This window comes from Triticum urartu, chromosome 1, assembly GCF_003073215.2.
Source record: "Triticum urartu cultivar G1812 chromosome 1, Tu2.1, whole genome shotgun sequence".
Lineage (NCBI taxonomy): Eukaryota > Viridiplantae > Streptophyta > Magnoliopsida > Poales > Poaceae > Triticum > Triticum urartu.
The window spans coordinates 140,914,527-140,929,117 of record NC_053022.1 but is presented as its reverse complement, the minus strand read 5'-3'; the positions used below and the strand labels follow the sequence as shown (position 1 = coordinate 140,929,117).

Here is a 14,591-nt window from a genome sequence, read left to right as displayed (position 1 = left end):
GAGACGTATCAATGACCTAACGACAGTGCCACAAATAAGTTGCACTATCATTATTAACCTTGCATCTTTTGGCTTCAATATTATGAATATGTGTATCACTAGAATCGAGATTCAACAAAAACCGACCACTCATCAAGGGTGCATGACCATAAAAGATATTACTCATATAAATAGAACAACCATTATTCTTTGATTTCAATGAATAACCGTCTCGCATCAAACAAGATCCAGATATAATGTTCATGCTTAAAGCTAGCACAAATAAGAATTATTCAGGTCTAAAACTAATCCCGAAGGTAGATGTAGAGGTAGTGTGCCGACGGTGATCACATCGACTTTGGAACCATTTTCCACACGCATCGTCACCTCGTCCTTAGCCAATCTGCATTTAATCCGTAGCCCCTATTTCGAGTTGCAAATATGAGCAACAAAACCAGTATCAAATACCTATGCGCTACTACGAGCATTAGTAAGGTACACATCAATAACATGTATATCAAATATACCTTTCACTTTGCCATCCTTCTTATCCGCCAAATACTTGGGGCAGTTCCGCTTCCGGTGATCAGTCCCTTTCAAGTAGAAGCACTCAGTCTCAGGCTTAGGTCCAGACTTGGGCTTCTTCACTTGAGCAGCAACTTGCTTGTCATTCTTCTTGAAGTTCCCCTTCTTCTCTTTGCCCTTTTTCTTAAAACTGGTGGTCTTGTTAACCATCAACACTTGATGCTCCTTCTTGATTTCTACCTCCACAACATTTAGCATTGCGAAGAGCTCGGGAATTATCTTATCCATCCCTTGCATATTATAGTTCATCACGAAGCTTTTGTCGCTTGGTGGAAGTGATTGAAGAACTCTTTCAATGACACTATCATCAGGAAGATTAACTCCCAGTTGAGTCAAGTGGTTGTGGTACCCAGACATTCTGAGTATATGTTCACTGAAAGAACTGTTCTCCTCCATCTTGCAGCCACAGAACTTATTGGAGACTTCATATCTCTCAATTCGGGCATTTGCTTGAAATATTAATTTCAACTCCTGGAACATCTCATATGCTCCATGACGTTCAAAACGTCTTTGAAGTCACGATTCTGAGTCGTAAAGCATGGCACACTGAACTATCGAGTAGTCATCAGCTTTGCTCTGCCGGACGTTCATAACATCTGGAGTTGCTCCTGCAGCGGGTTTTGTACCTAGCGGTGCTTTCAGGACGTAATTTTTCTATGCAGCAATAAGGATAATCCTCAAGTTACGGACCCAGTCCATGTAGTTGCTACCATCATCTTTCAACTTAGCTTTCTCTAGGAACGCATTACAATTCAAGGGAACGGTAGCACGTGCCATTGATCTACAATAACATAGACATGAAAAATACTACCAGGTACTAAGTTCATGATAAATTAAATTTAAATTAATCAAATTGCTTAAGAACTCCTACTTAGATAGACATCCCTCTAGTCATCTAAATGATAACGTGAACCATATCAACTAAACCATGTCCGATCATCACGTGAGATGGAGTAGCTTTCAATGGTGAACGTCACTATGTTGATCATATCTACTATATGATTCATGTTCGACCTTTCGGTCTCAGTGTTCCGAGGCCATATCTACATATGCTAGGCTCGTCAAGCTTAACTCGAGTATTCTACACATGCAATATTGGGGAATGCAGTAATTTCAAAAAAATTCCTAGGCACACGCAAGATCATGGTGATGCATAGTAACGAGAGGGGAGAGTATTATCTACGTACCCTCGTAGACCGTAAGCGTAAGCGTTATGACAACGCGGTTGATGTAGTCGTATGTCTTCACAATCGACCGATCCTAGTACCGAAAGTACGACACCTCCGCGATCTACACACGTTCATCTCGGTGACGTCCCACGAACACACGATCTAGCAGAGTGTCGAGGGAGAGCTTGGTCAGCACGACGACGTGATGACGGTGATGATGATGCTATAGGAACAGGGCTTCACCTAAGCACCGCTACGATATGACCAAGGTGGATTATGGTGGAGGGGGGCATCGCACACGGCTGGAAACAATCAACTTGTGTGTCCTAGGGTGCCCCCTGCCCCCGTATATAAAGGAGCAAGGGGGAGGCCGGCTGGCCCTTGGGGCGCGCCAGGAGAGGAGGACTCCTCCTCCTAGTAGGAGTAGGACTCCCCTTTCCTACTCCTACTAGGAGGGGGAAAGGAAGGAGGAGAGGGAGAAGGAAAGGGGGGCACTATTAAAGGAAGAAGGGAAGGTCTTTCACTCTGGGAACCTATTAACCTCAGTAATCACTAGCTTGCGTATGTATGTATGTATGTATGAATATCAGGCTCATGTTGCTTGGTGGGCAAAGTCTGGGGGTAGAACCTCCTTTTAGGTAAAAAAATGAGGGACGATGATGATGACTCTGGCTGAAATAAGCATGTCTTGAGCAATCAAGACTGTTGTGCCTTGTGGGTACTAAATTAGAGCCCACCCTTACCTCTCTTGCAGCCTGTTCAATTCATCGGTAATGTTCAATGTTCTGCTCCTCGGATGGTCACTCTGATGAGCGATAACCAGGGCAGTTCGTTTGCATTGCGATGGATATGTTATGCAACATGAGATGTGAGTGTCGGGCTTGAAGATCAAAGACAAAACTGAGCCCTCTTTTGCTATGCTACAAATACACAAATTTTCCTTATCTACTATACAATGTTCTTCTTTCTGTTCTATTGTGTTGATGTGAGTGAAGATCCATATGGACTTGGGATTTATGTCTTCTTTTGGTGATGAACTCAACCACCCTAAGCCTACTTGGATTGATTTATAATTGGGTTTGTTTTGCCTTTCTAGTTGTATATACTATACGTATTACACGATTGTCCTTCTTCTCCCATGTCTAGCTATTGGCAGTTTTATTCCTGTGGTTAACAAGATACCGTTGTCTTGTTTGTCTTGTTAGTAAGCATGTTAGCTTTTGCCAGATGCTTCTTCAAAGATGAACTTCAATCCTCCACGGGATTGCAAAGAGTTGTCATTAAAACAGATTGCCAAAATGTGCTATCTATTTTGGTCAGAGCAGACCCTTTGTTATGATCCTCTTTGCTATTTAGTTCACTGGTCATCAATCTCTTTTTAAGCTGCTGCTATTAATACTAACTGCCACATTGATTATTAGAATCACATGATGCATTAGTGCGGTTTAAAATGAGAGTGTCAAGTCAATTTATCAGCTGGAAAGTCTTTTTTGGGTTAAAAATGTCATTATATTTTGTCTAATCATGAATGAAAGTCCTCTTGGAGCTTTTGCTTGGGCCATTTGGGATCTGTATGTTGGCCATTGTCCCCCCTTCACATTATATATTTTTAAATTTATTTATTGGTCTTGCTATGGTTTTTGTTTTCATTTTGCCAAAGGTTGCAGTATGGAAACCATCCTCTATCTCTCTATCAATACCACTGTCTTTTTCACCATCTTCGGACATCACGACATTAATTCGATTTGATACCTCATGCTCTTTACTTCACACTCTTAGTAATTCCTTATTCGTAACTATTGTTTCTAAAGTTGCATATCTCTGTGATCATAGACATCCGATGGTTTCACATTTTTCTTGGTAAGTGTACATGTCATGTAGTCCATTAAAAGAACGAAATGCACTGAATTAGTAGAGGCCTTCCTATTTATACATTAAATCTATGGTATTGATTATCTATGCTTTATGCTCTGCACATGGCCGGGCGGCTTCAGTGATTCTCCTCTGTTGGAACAAGCCATCACTACAACCTCATAATTATGATGTATATATATGCGCAAATATGTTTCTGTTTTTACATTGATAAAACATGTGTTTAGTTGTACCGGCCAAGAATAGTTCTATGATTAATGCTTATAGTTTACTGTCAACTACTTCTACTGATGGCTTATATTTTTATAGACTGGCCATAATTGTGAACCTTATGGGAGGCCACTCACTGGATAAATATAATGGATTGGGGTGGCCCATAGAGTAGCTTCTCAAGCGGGCCTTACTCTTTGGTTTCTACTTCCATGGCATCATGGTGTAGGATGCGGCATGAAGCTGTGTAAGGTACTGATGGTCTTTGAGGTGAGCTCTTTATCTGTATCTAACAGTGCTCTGTCTCCCTTCGTGTATAATAACATTTTAGTGGATCTGAACTTTGTGTTGACTGACTGGAAGTCAAGGTTCTGTTCAATTGATTCATATATGTCTCTGAATTTCCTTATATTTTCCTGTGTGTGATCATTTGTACTGGAAGTTATTGTACATGCACCTCCATTCATAGCATGCCAACAATGTGAATTAGCTGATTAGGATTTTATATATTCCTTTTTACCCTTTCTATATATGGTTGTTAGTACCATGTATTTTATTAAATCCATTATCAAGATGTAGGTTATCCTTTTGCACGGCATGCCTAAAAGTGAATATGACCGTATAGCTGTGCTGCTAATGTTATGAGTGTTTTCTTTTGCACGCTCAAACTGATTGTACCATACCAATCCCAGTGGGGGCACTTTGTGTCTATGGTGGTGATTTTTTTGTCGTGATCAAAACTTATTTTATTGCTCCCAGTTTGGGAAATATTTTTTTGGACACTTGAGACAGTTTTTTTCCTGAAATAGGAGCTCATTATAATTTGTTTTTGTCTCTGCGTCAGCTGCTATTTCAGTTAATGCTTGGTTGATCCTAGATAATAACAGAGAAGTTCTCTATGTGGTGATCCTCAAAACTTCCTAATAGTTCAGTGGAGTAGGAAGGCTTGCATGAGTTTGCACAACAATCTTGAACACTTATCAAACTAGACTGATCATATGCTGAAACAAAGAAATGTATGACTCTAGGAGTTCGGAGTACTACGAGAATTGCTCAAGGTTCACACCACAGCAACTGCTAGAGCAGGCTTCACCTCAGGCGCTCTCCCTAACTCTTTTACATGCTGATGACCACGTCACACACCAATGCATGAGTCAAATGGCTGGTAACAAATCCCCCCATTTAATTATCCTTTGCTTCACCATTTTCAATCTACTCCCCCTTCAGGGCTTGGATATGTCTCTTGTCATGCTATTGTATATTGCTGAGTCTTTCTCCATCACCACATTGGCTATCTCTGCTTTTTCTTACTTTTTTATCCTTTACTAAATAGCCCACATTTCATACTCCGATTCCACTTTTCTACTTGTACCCTCTGATGCACTACATTTTTTTGGAAAGTTTTAGAATCTTTGAATTCTGCAGGCATCCTCCTTAACTCATTTCTGCACCATAGTATAAAGTACAACGAGTCCTCTCAGATTCAATTTTCTGCTCACTAACAAAGACAAAGAGATTAAGCTAACCTATTGATATGTCTCCGACGTATCTATAATTTTTTATTGTTCCATGCTATTATATTATCTGTTTTGGATGTTTAATGGGCTTTATTATGCACTTTTATATTATTTTGGGACTAACCTATTAACCGAAGGCCCAGTGCAAATTGCTGTTTTTTGCCTAAGTGTTTCGTAGAAAAGGAATATCAAACGGAATCCAAATGGAACGGAACCTTCGCGAGGATCTTTTTTGGAACAAACGCAATCCAGGAGACTTGGAGTAGAAAAGGAATATCAAACGGAATCCAAATGGAACGGAACCTTCACGAGGATCTTTTTTGGAACAAACGCAATCCAGGAGACTTGGAGTGGAGGTCAAGGAAGCAACGAGGCGGCCACGAGGTAGGGCGGTGCGCCCAGGGGGGCAGGCGCGCCCCCACCCTCATGGGCCCCTCGTAGCTCTACCGACCTACTTCTTTCGCCTATATATACTCTTATACCCTGAAAACATCCAGGGGAGCCACGAAACCACTTTTCCACCACCGCAACCTTCTTTACCCGTGAGATCCCATCCGGGGACCTTTTCCGGCGATCTACCGGAGGGGGATTCGATCACGGAGGGCTTCTAAATCAACACCGTAGCCTCTCCAATGATGTGTGAGTAGTTTACCACAGACCTTCGGGTCCATAGTTATTAGCTAGATGGCTTCTTCTCTCTATTTGGTTCTCAATACAAAGTTCTCCTCGATGTTCTTGGAGATTGATTTGATGTAATACTTTTTGCGGTGTGTTTGCCGAGATCCGATGAATTGTGGGTTTATGATCAAGTTTATCTATGAACAATATTTGATTCTTCTCTGAATTCTTATAAGCATGATTTGATAGCTTTGCAAGTCTCTTCGAATTATCAGTTTGGTTTGGCCTACTAGATTGATCTTTCTTGCAATGGGAGAAGTGCTTAGCTTTGGGTTCAATCTTGTGGTGCTCGATCCCAGTGACAGAAAGGGAACCGACACATATTGTATTGTTGCCATCGAGGATAAAAGGATGGGGTTTATATCATATTGCTTGAGTTTATCCCTCTACATCATGTCATCTTGCCTAATGCGTTACTCTGTTCTTATGAACTTAATACTCTAGATGCATGCTGGATAGAGGTCGATGTCTGGAGTAATATTAGTAGATGCAGAATCGTTTCGGTCTACTTAACACGGACGTGATGCCTATGTTCATGATCATGACTAGATATTCTCATAACTATGCGCTTTTCTATCAATTGCTCGACAGTAATCTTCCTATTGGTGTGTGATGTGTATGAATTTTGGATGGTTGCGGCTACTGCTGGATGCAGTTGTTAGAATTTTAAGGGAATTCAGTGTAGAAAGTTAGACAATTCTGTACCAACAGGAAGGAATTCTAGAACCATATCTTCCCCTGCTTGCTGCACTTTCCCAAAGTTTGTTTCCAAATAAGCACACACACTGTCAATGGGCACTTGCGAAATCCATATTCCTGGCTATTAAGTAATGATCCATCTGTGTACACTGAAAACTGATTTCGAGTAATTCATGAACAGTGCCCTTACATAATTAGCAACCAAACCAAACCAAACCAGACATATATTATACGTTAGCTCCACCATATATATATATATATATATATGATCAGAATAATATTCTGATCACAACCTGAACTGCCTGAGTAACGCGCCTGACCTTCCCTCTGTACGAACCCGACCTTCAGGCTATCTTCTCAACCGTGCCTTCTACCGCGAGTTTTTCTGATCGTTCGTGTTGTTGGCGATGTAAGTGTAATGTTTACACGGTTTTTAGAATCTAAATGCTTGTTTTGATTAGGAATCTAGCTCGTTAGCGGATTTGCTCTCGGGCGGTGATGAACATGGGTCTGTCACAAGTGTTTTGCATGTACTGGATGTTCTAGGATCCCTAATAGGATGAGAATTGGGTTTAGGTACGAGTTTACTTATTTTTGAACGAATTCGATTTGGTGTTCCGCCACCTCTGTTCTTCGTCTGCGGGATTGGTTTCGGCAGCTGTTGTAGATTTGTAGGTTTTCTGTTCAAATTGGGTGTGGATTTGTGTGCATTAGTGAGACAAAATGCTGCCCATGTTTTTAATTTGAATATGCGAGCTCATACAAATCGAAATCCGATGATTGGATCTTTTGCCTCCCGCCGTGGTTTTTTGTTCGAGGGACAGTATGACGGGGATCATTTTCTTATTTATCCGGAGCATGATGACGTTCGAAATGGCGGTTGAATCCTTCCCGTTTTGTTAATTCGATTTGGCTAGCTCATTCATTCCGAAATTGCGGATTGCACTTTCTGCCTCCCGTCGCGGTTTGTTGCTCGAGCGCACTGATTGATGGCGGATCTTTTTTGGATGTTTTATCTAGAGTATGACGACGTTCGAAATGGCTTTTGACGTGTCGGAATTGACCCAAACGATTAAATCTGGGAACCAAATTTAATCGGGGTTGTTGTTTCAATCAATTTTCGTTCTGTTGTACAAGCTGGACTGCTAGAACTTTCGCACCTGAACTTCTGTGTTGTAAGTAGATGCTTGACTTCAGTCGATGGTTTGTTATTTTTGATGATCCACTATCTTCAGTAGATGCTGGACTTCTTTCTAATTAATGGTTGAACTTCTGGTTTTCCACATTGCATTCCATATTTTGCAAGGCAAAGGTGCATGGTGCTATATATTTTCTTTTTTTTCTTTTTTTTATAATTTTAGTTCTTGAGATGTTATTTTTAGAGTTTGTCTCATGGTCAATCATGGGATTAGTCCAAGTATGCATGCACTTTTTCCAGATCATCTAAGGGTCGTTGTACAAGCTGTACTTCTGTACTGTTCATACTTGAACTTCTGTTTTTCCTTCTTTGCAAGGTAATGGAGCAAGCCCTATGTGTTTCTTTCTTTTTAATGTTATTTTCATTCTTTTGCATTGCTTTGGATTTTTTGATAGTCCCATGAGCAACCATGTAATTGGCCTACGGATATGCGTATATTTCTTATTTTTTCTAGTATGTTTTCGTATTTATAGTAGTTGTTCGATCTTCAGTGAATAACTATCCTGAACTTCTGTATGCTAATCATTTTTAAAATGTTAATTTGAGGTTTTGACAAAATCTATTACTCAGTGTAGATTTGTTTTTGTTTAGCTAGAACTCGGTGTTCTTTTTGCCTTTGATGTGTTGCAGCATGTGGATCTTGAGCCTGTGCGCACTGAAAGACCAGGAGAAAAAGTTGCATATTACAAGATAGCTAGTAGGTGGTCCTGAATTGATGAGTGTTTTCTTTAGAGTTGATGATATGACCGGTTCTTGTCCTAACGATGTTTCTTAACTTAGACCACTATAAATGGGCCTTGGATGAGCTATTCATTAAGCATGATTTCCGTCGAGTAATCATTCTGGAAGGTCTGATCTCCTTGATGGTTCTTGTTCTTAGATGTTTTCGCATGCCATCTCATTTCCATGGTTAATTGGTTAACAGATGACATGGAGATCGCCCCAGATTTCTTTGACTACTTCAAGGCTGCAGCGAAATTACTTGATACTGACAAGTATGTTACAACTGTACTCTGATTATACATGTCAAGACAATGAATAAATATCAAGTGTGTTTAATTACGTTACTGTAATTGTTGTTGTTGTGGTATTGAAGGACGATAATGGTTGTTTATTCTTGGAATGACAATGGACAAAAGCAATTCGTTTATGACCCAAGTTAGTTCTCTGTTCTGATAGGCCTCTGTTCACCTTTATTTCCGCATTAGAAGGGAGATTTGCTCAATTTTTCTAGATAATGCTTTGCAGAGGCTCTTTACCATTGAAAGCATCGAGGTCGGGGTCTGTTTTTAAAATGCTCAAGATCTTCATTGAATAACTGTCCCGAACTTCTATATCTTTTCTATTTGAACTTCTTTAATTATAATTATGTTTGTTATTTTAGGATTTAAATGGGCCTATTGACAAATGCGGTAGCGCGAGGCCGAGAAGGGGGGAGGGGGGTCGGTGCAACGCGTACGGGCTTGGGATTGAGTACTTGTTGCTGGGAACTTCTGAGCTTCTTCATGCGTCTCTCGTCTTCCTGTCAAAAAATAAAAAAATGTTTATTAGCACACAAGTTACATCTGCCTATACCTTTCTAACTGAACTTAGCATTATTCACAGCCTGAACTTCTCATATATAAAGCTATTTGTAGCCTGGACTGATGCTCATAAACTACCTGAACTTCGCATGGCTGTAAGCAGGCAGATTTTCTACTATTTGCAGCCTGGACTGATGCTCACAGACTACATGAACTTCACATGTTACAGCAGGCAGATTTAAAAAAAGCTTTTGTAGCCTGGACTGATGCTCAGAGATGTACCTGAACTTCTCGTGGATGTGAAGTTCAGGCAGATTTACTACTATTTTTGGCAGCCTGAACTTCTCATGTACTGATGCTCACAGATGTACCTGAACTTCTCATGGATGTGAAGTTCAGGCAGATTTACTACTATTTTTGGCAGCCTGAACTTCTCATGGACTGATGCTACACTCCACCTGAACTTCTCATGGCAGTAAGAAAATAACAAGCAGAGGGAAGAAGTTCAACCATACCCTAGCTAGAAGTTCGGCCAACCTTTTTCGAGCAGCTGATAGGCCACCTTGTGAGAAATTTGTCAGAGAGCTAGGAGAGGAACCGCATGGCAATCCATGACTTGCATAGGGCGCGAAGTTCATCTGCACGAAGCAAGAAGGTCAGGCAAGGGACGATTGAAGAAGAAGGCGACAAAGTGGGTGGAAGTTCATGTATCGCTGCTGGATTTGAAGGCGCCTCTGATGCTGCCTTCGCCGTGAAGTTGCTCCGTTGGCCATGCCATTCGCCATAGCTTGCGTCGGGGCCGTCATCTTCTCTGCCAATGCATCGGGCGGTGAATATGGAAGGAGGATGCGGCTTCCGGAAGTCCATGGTGGCTTCGCCGCGTCCAGGCGACGCGGGCTCCCTCGCGCCGGTGTCCGCCGTCGCTCGCTCGCCCGAGCCGGTGGTCGTCCAGGATCTGGGGAAGGAGGGGAGGGGCCGGATCCGGCCGGCCAGGAGCTGGAGACGGGGGGAGGCGGCGGATCTGGCCGGCCAGGAGCTGGAGACGGGGGGGGGGGGGGGCGGCGGATCTAGCAAAGATCGGCGGCGACCACGGGGGGGGGGCGGGGGATCGAGGGGGGGGGGGGGGCTGGGGCGGCTCGGGATCGGGATCAGGTGGATCCTGTCGGGGAGCCTCGGGATCCAGTGGATCCTGTCGGGCCGGCAGCAGTTCAGAAGTTCGGGAGGGCCCTGTCGGGCCCTATATAGGGGATGCTGTGATCCAAATAACTATTCTAATACCAGGATTAGAATAGTGCTATCATATATATATATTGCTTTTTTCTTGACCGTGAACAGTAGGAGCTCTGCTTTTTCAGTTAAGAAGGGGGAATGGCTGTACAATGGGCTGAGGAAATAAGCTTACAGAGTTAAAACACACTCACAAAAGTGACAGGAGGGAGACCCCAAACTATGTACATCTCCAGATCATGTCAAAACACTAAAGCGATCACTCCCAAAAGGCCTTCCTATAGAGGTGAAGATCATCACAAACCAGCTGATAAATTGTAACTGGGTCACCACTCTTACTTTTGGGTTTCAGTGTTCTGCAGATGAATTTCTGATGCCTTGCACTTCTAGGAGTTGTGGTTTATCTATGCAAACATGAACCTTAGATAAGTAATTGGTGTTCCATTGATGTGTCCAAATGATAATAAAATATAAAATTGAATTATGCAAGTGAATTGATGACGATACATGCTTCAATTTCTAAAGATTGGGAAGTAATCCTCGTGACATTTCCATGCAGATCTTTTTAAATCCACTTTTGGGTGACTCATTCTTTATTATATTGAATTTAAATTCACATGTCCATGCCGAGATTTGTCTAAGTTCACTTTTTCTTTTCTGGGTGTAGCATCTGCAGGCCTACATGCAACCATTATTTTTGTTAAGCAACAAAATACTATAGTTATGTCTAGACTTACAGGCGAGGGGCGATGAGAGTTGGTTTATGTTGGTATTCAACTGGTTGCTTCTTATGGTTTGGTACGTCAATATAAAGCTCCCATGTATTTCGCTACATTTGCCTAAAAAGTGTATCGGTGTAGATTTTCAGTTCAAAGGTTTGCATTAAGTATATTTTCACTCCATGCGCATGATATATTTCTTATCACCCAATGTACTGTTTAGGGGAAACTGATCCTTCTAATCTGGCATTCTTTTTGGTCTGCCCTGCTTTAGGCAGTTCATGTTGACTCCTTAATTCTTTACTGATAATGAGCTATTCATGGATCTAGCAACTGACTGTATTTTCTTTTGCCCGAGATCATGGATACTTTTTTCACGAGATCATGGATACTTGAATGTCGTTTGTTGACCATATACGGTTTCTGATAGTTTTCTTACGTTTATGCCTCTTCTGAGCTTGTGGAACCCATTTATTTTCTCAAAGATCACTTGTGCCTACTAAGTCTTGGGATCCATTTTTTTGTTCCTATGGAACCAATCTGTAGAAGAATGCATGCTCCCGAGCCATAGAAGAAACCAGCAGGTGGACAAAGTTGAGGGCCCGAGGCAGCAATAGTTCTTCGAAGGCACTGGGCAATAATTGATTGGTCGAAGGTACCATTTTCTGTTGAGCTTCAATTGTCAGGGAAGAAATTGTTTCTATATGTGCCTTTGGTTTTATTTCGCTTAGGGATTTCATACAGTTCTTTTTTCAGGGCAATAGATTCTTCGGCTAGATAAGAAAGAGCACTCTGATTAATTAGATCAGAAGTTGCTTTTTCCATCGAGCTTCAGTTGACAGGGAAGAAATTGTTTGTCTATGCCTTTGCTTTTCTTTTACTTAGGGAGTTTGCATAGCTTTTTTCAGGGGAAGAGATTCTTCAACTAGATGAGAAAGAGCACTTTGATTAATTAGATCAGAAGTTGCATGTGATGATGATTGCTCGTGAATACTACAATGGCACCAACCACCAGGCGAGGTCGTCAGTGAGGCGCCGTTGGTGGACATGAGTAAAGCTTCTTGACCTATACGATTCATGGTTTGGCATGTTTGCTTCATCGAAGTGCTTTATGCACTTAGTCTGAGATGATTGAGATCCTTAACTTGCATTGGTTTATTTTTGCCGCATCTCCTGAAATACATTAGTGAAAAGCTTAGCAGTGTTGATCTTCTAAACTTGAAGTTACGACTTGCTTAACCTCATAATAATTTAGTATTTGGGAGTGCATAAATCATTTTGATGAAACAGTGAACAAGAAAGTTGGGGCATTCTGGGTAATCAGCTGGGAGAAGCCCAGAAAAATCTAACAGGAGTGGTGACAGTAGTAGCAGCATGTCTAATACAAGACCCCAGAATAGTGATTGGAGCATTAAAGCCATGATATTATTCTCTTTGGATTTTTATTGTATGTCCTGCTTTGCTTAGACATTTAAATGTGTGATTTGTTTCTACCAGGTGGTATTCATTTTTTTTTCTTTCAAGATACACTCTTATATCATATATACTTTTTAGTGTTCTTGAAAGTGTTTTGTTGGTTGTACAATGCGACATCTTGTCCAGGCAAATGATCCCCTTCTACTAAATTGAACTTATCGGCATCCAACTATATGTGATACCCACTTCTCCATAAATAAAAGTCATTTTACAAGCATGCAGTCCTTATTTATTTTCACAAGGGACATCCTATTAACAGTTTCCCCCTTTCTTTGACGATGCAGGCTAGCTCATTCATTAGGGGTTGCCTAGCTATGTTTTTTTTCTTTTTTCTTTTTTGTGATTGGATTATATGCTACTCAGTGTTGAAGGTTTGTTCATGCCAAAGTTAAGAAATCTTGTGATGTTACCAGAGATTGTCCATTTACTCATTCTGCATGGGATGGTCAGGGTTTGATTATTTTTATCAGCGGACTTTTGTTCAGAAAATAACCCAATGGCGCTTGCCTGTTCTCTTTACTTATGTGCCTACACAATAGTGCTTTATTAATTTTGTTGTGCAAATAATCAGTCTTTATGTTTATGAGAAATGATAATGACTCGCACCATTACCATACTTGCTGAAAGTACGTTTTGCTGCAATACAATCCTATATTTACCTCGTGTTATGGTTTCATTCAGGTATAGCTTCCAAGCACTAAGTTCAGGGCATGTCCTTACATAAAAATAATTTAATTCTCAATTGTCATTGGGGCTCATTAATTTTTAAAATTGCTAATGTATTATAGTAATCAATTTCAAAATGTGCAGAGTGTTAAAGATAGACCCATTTGAAATTAGATATAGGGAAATAATCATATTTTTTGTGAGCAAGCAGGAAGTTTATTAAGATTCGTATATAAAGGTTACAATAATGTACTCCCTTTGTAAACTTTTATAAGATTATTTAGATTAGTGATCAACACGACGAGTCTAGCACTCTTCCAATCCAAAAAGACCAACACGTCCAAGCTATATAAGGTCGGCCCATCCACGCAGCTCCACCAAGGTCCAGTGGGCTCCTAATCAGCCTTTTCATGTTATAATTTACTCATTAAAAATATAGTCCCACCTTGCTTTCTAACACTGAATCTCATCAGTTCAAATATGTGAGCAAGTTACCTACGAACAAGCCTTCTTGGGAATTAAATAATTGAAGGGTGAGGCATCGATCTGATGGAAAAACAAAAGAGAGGGGCGAGCTCAGACAATTATACGTGAAAGCACAGTGCTTACTGTTCGTGGGGGGTTCTAAGGATAATTAAATAAGATGAAAGGAGTAAGGACATGCAAGATTATATGTGAAATATAGTCCAATACTCTCTCCATGAACCAATAAGTACAAAAGAGAGGGGCGAGCTCAGACAATTATACGTGAAAGTACAGTGCTTAGTGTTCATGGGGGGTTCTAAGGATAATCAAATAAGATGAAAGGAGTAAGGACATGCAAGATTATATGTGAAATATAGTCCAATACTCTCTCCATGAACCAATAAGTTCGTACAATTTTTAACGGCTTACTGATTGACACTAACTATATACCCATTTTGCATGCCAAAGTCACATGTTAGAGTATCATATGGAAACCAAATATTCAATAAAAACTTCGTGCAAACCATATTTTATAGTCTTGAAATTTTTTGAAAAAATACGGGATGTTAGGGAGGTGTTGTTTTATTGTCACGCAAAATTTCAAATTG

The 14,591-nt window shown here is 40.8% G+C and overlaps 1 long non-coding RNA gene across 1 annotated transcript; it reads left to right on the top strand.

The window, feature by feature from the left end:
• Positions 1-8,529: 8,529 nt before the first annotated feature.
• Positions 8,530-8,888, top strand: LOC125519457. The gene is made up of 3 exons (XR_007288262.1): positions 8,530-8,604; positions 8,688-8,756; positions 8,833-8,888. It is a non-coding gene; the product is annotated as an uncharacterized LOC125519457 (long non-coding RNA).
• Positions 8,889-14,591: the final 5,703 nt, after the last annotated feature.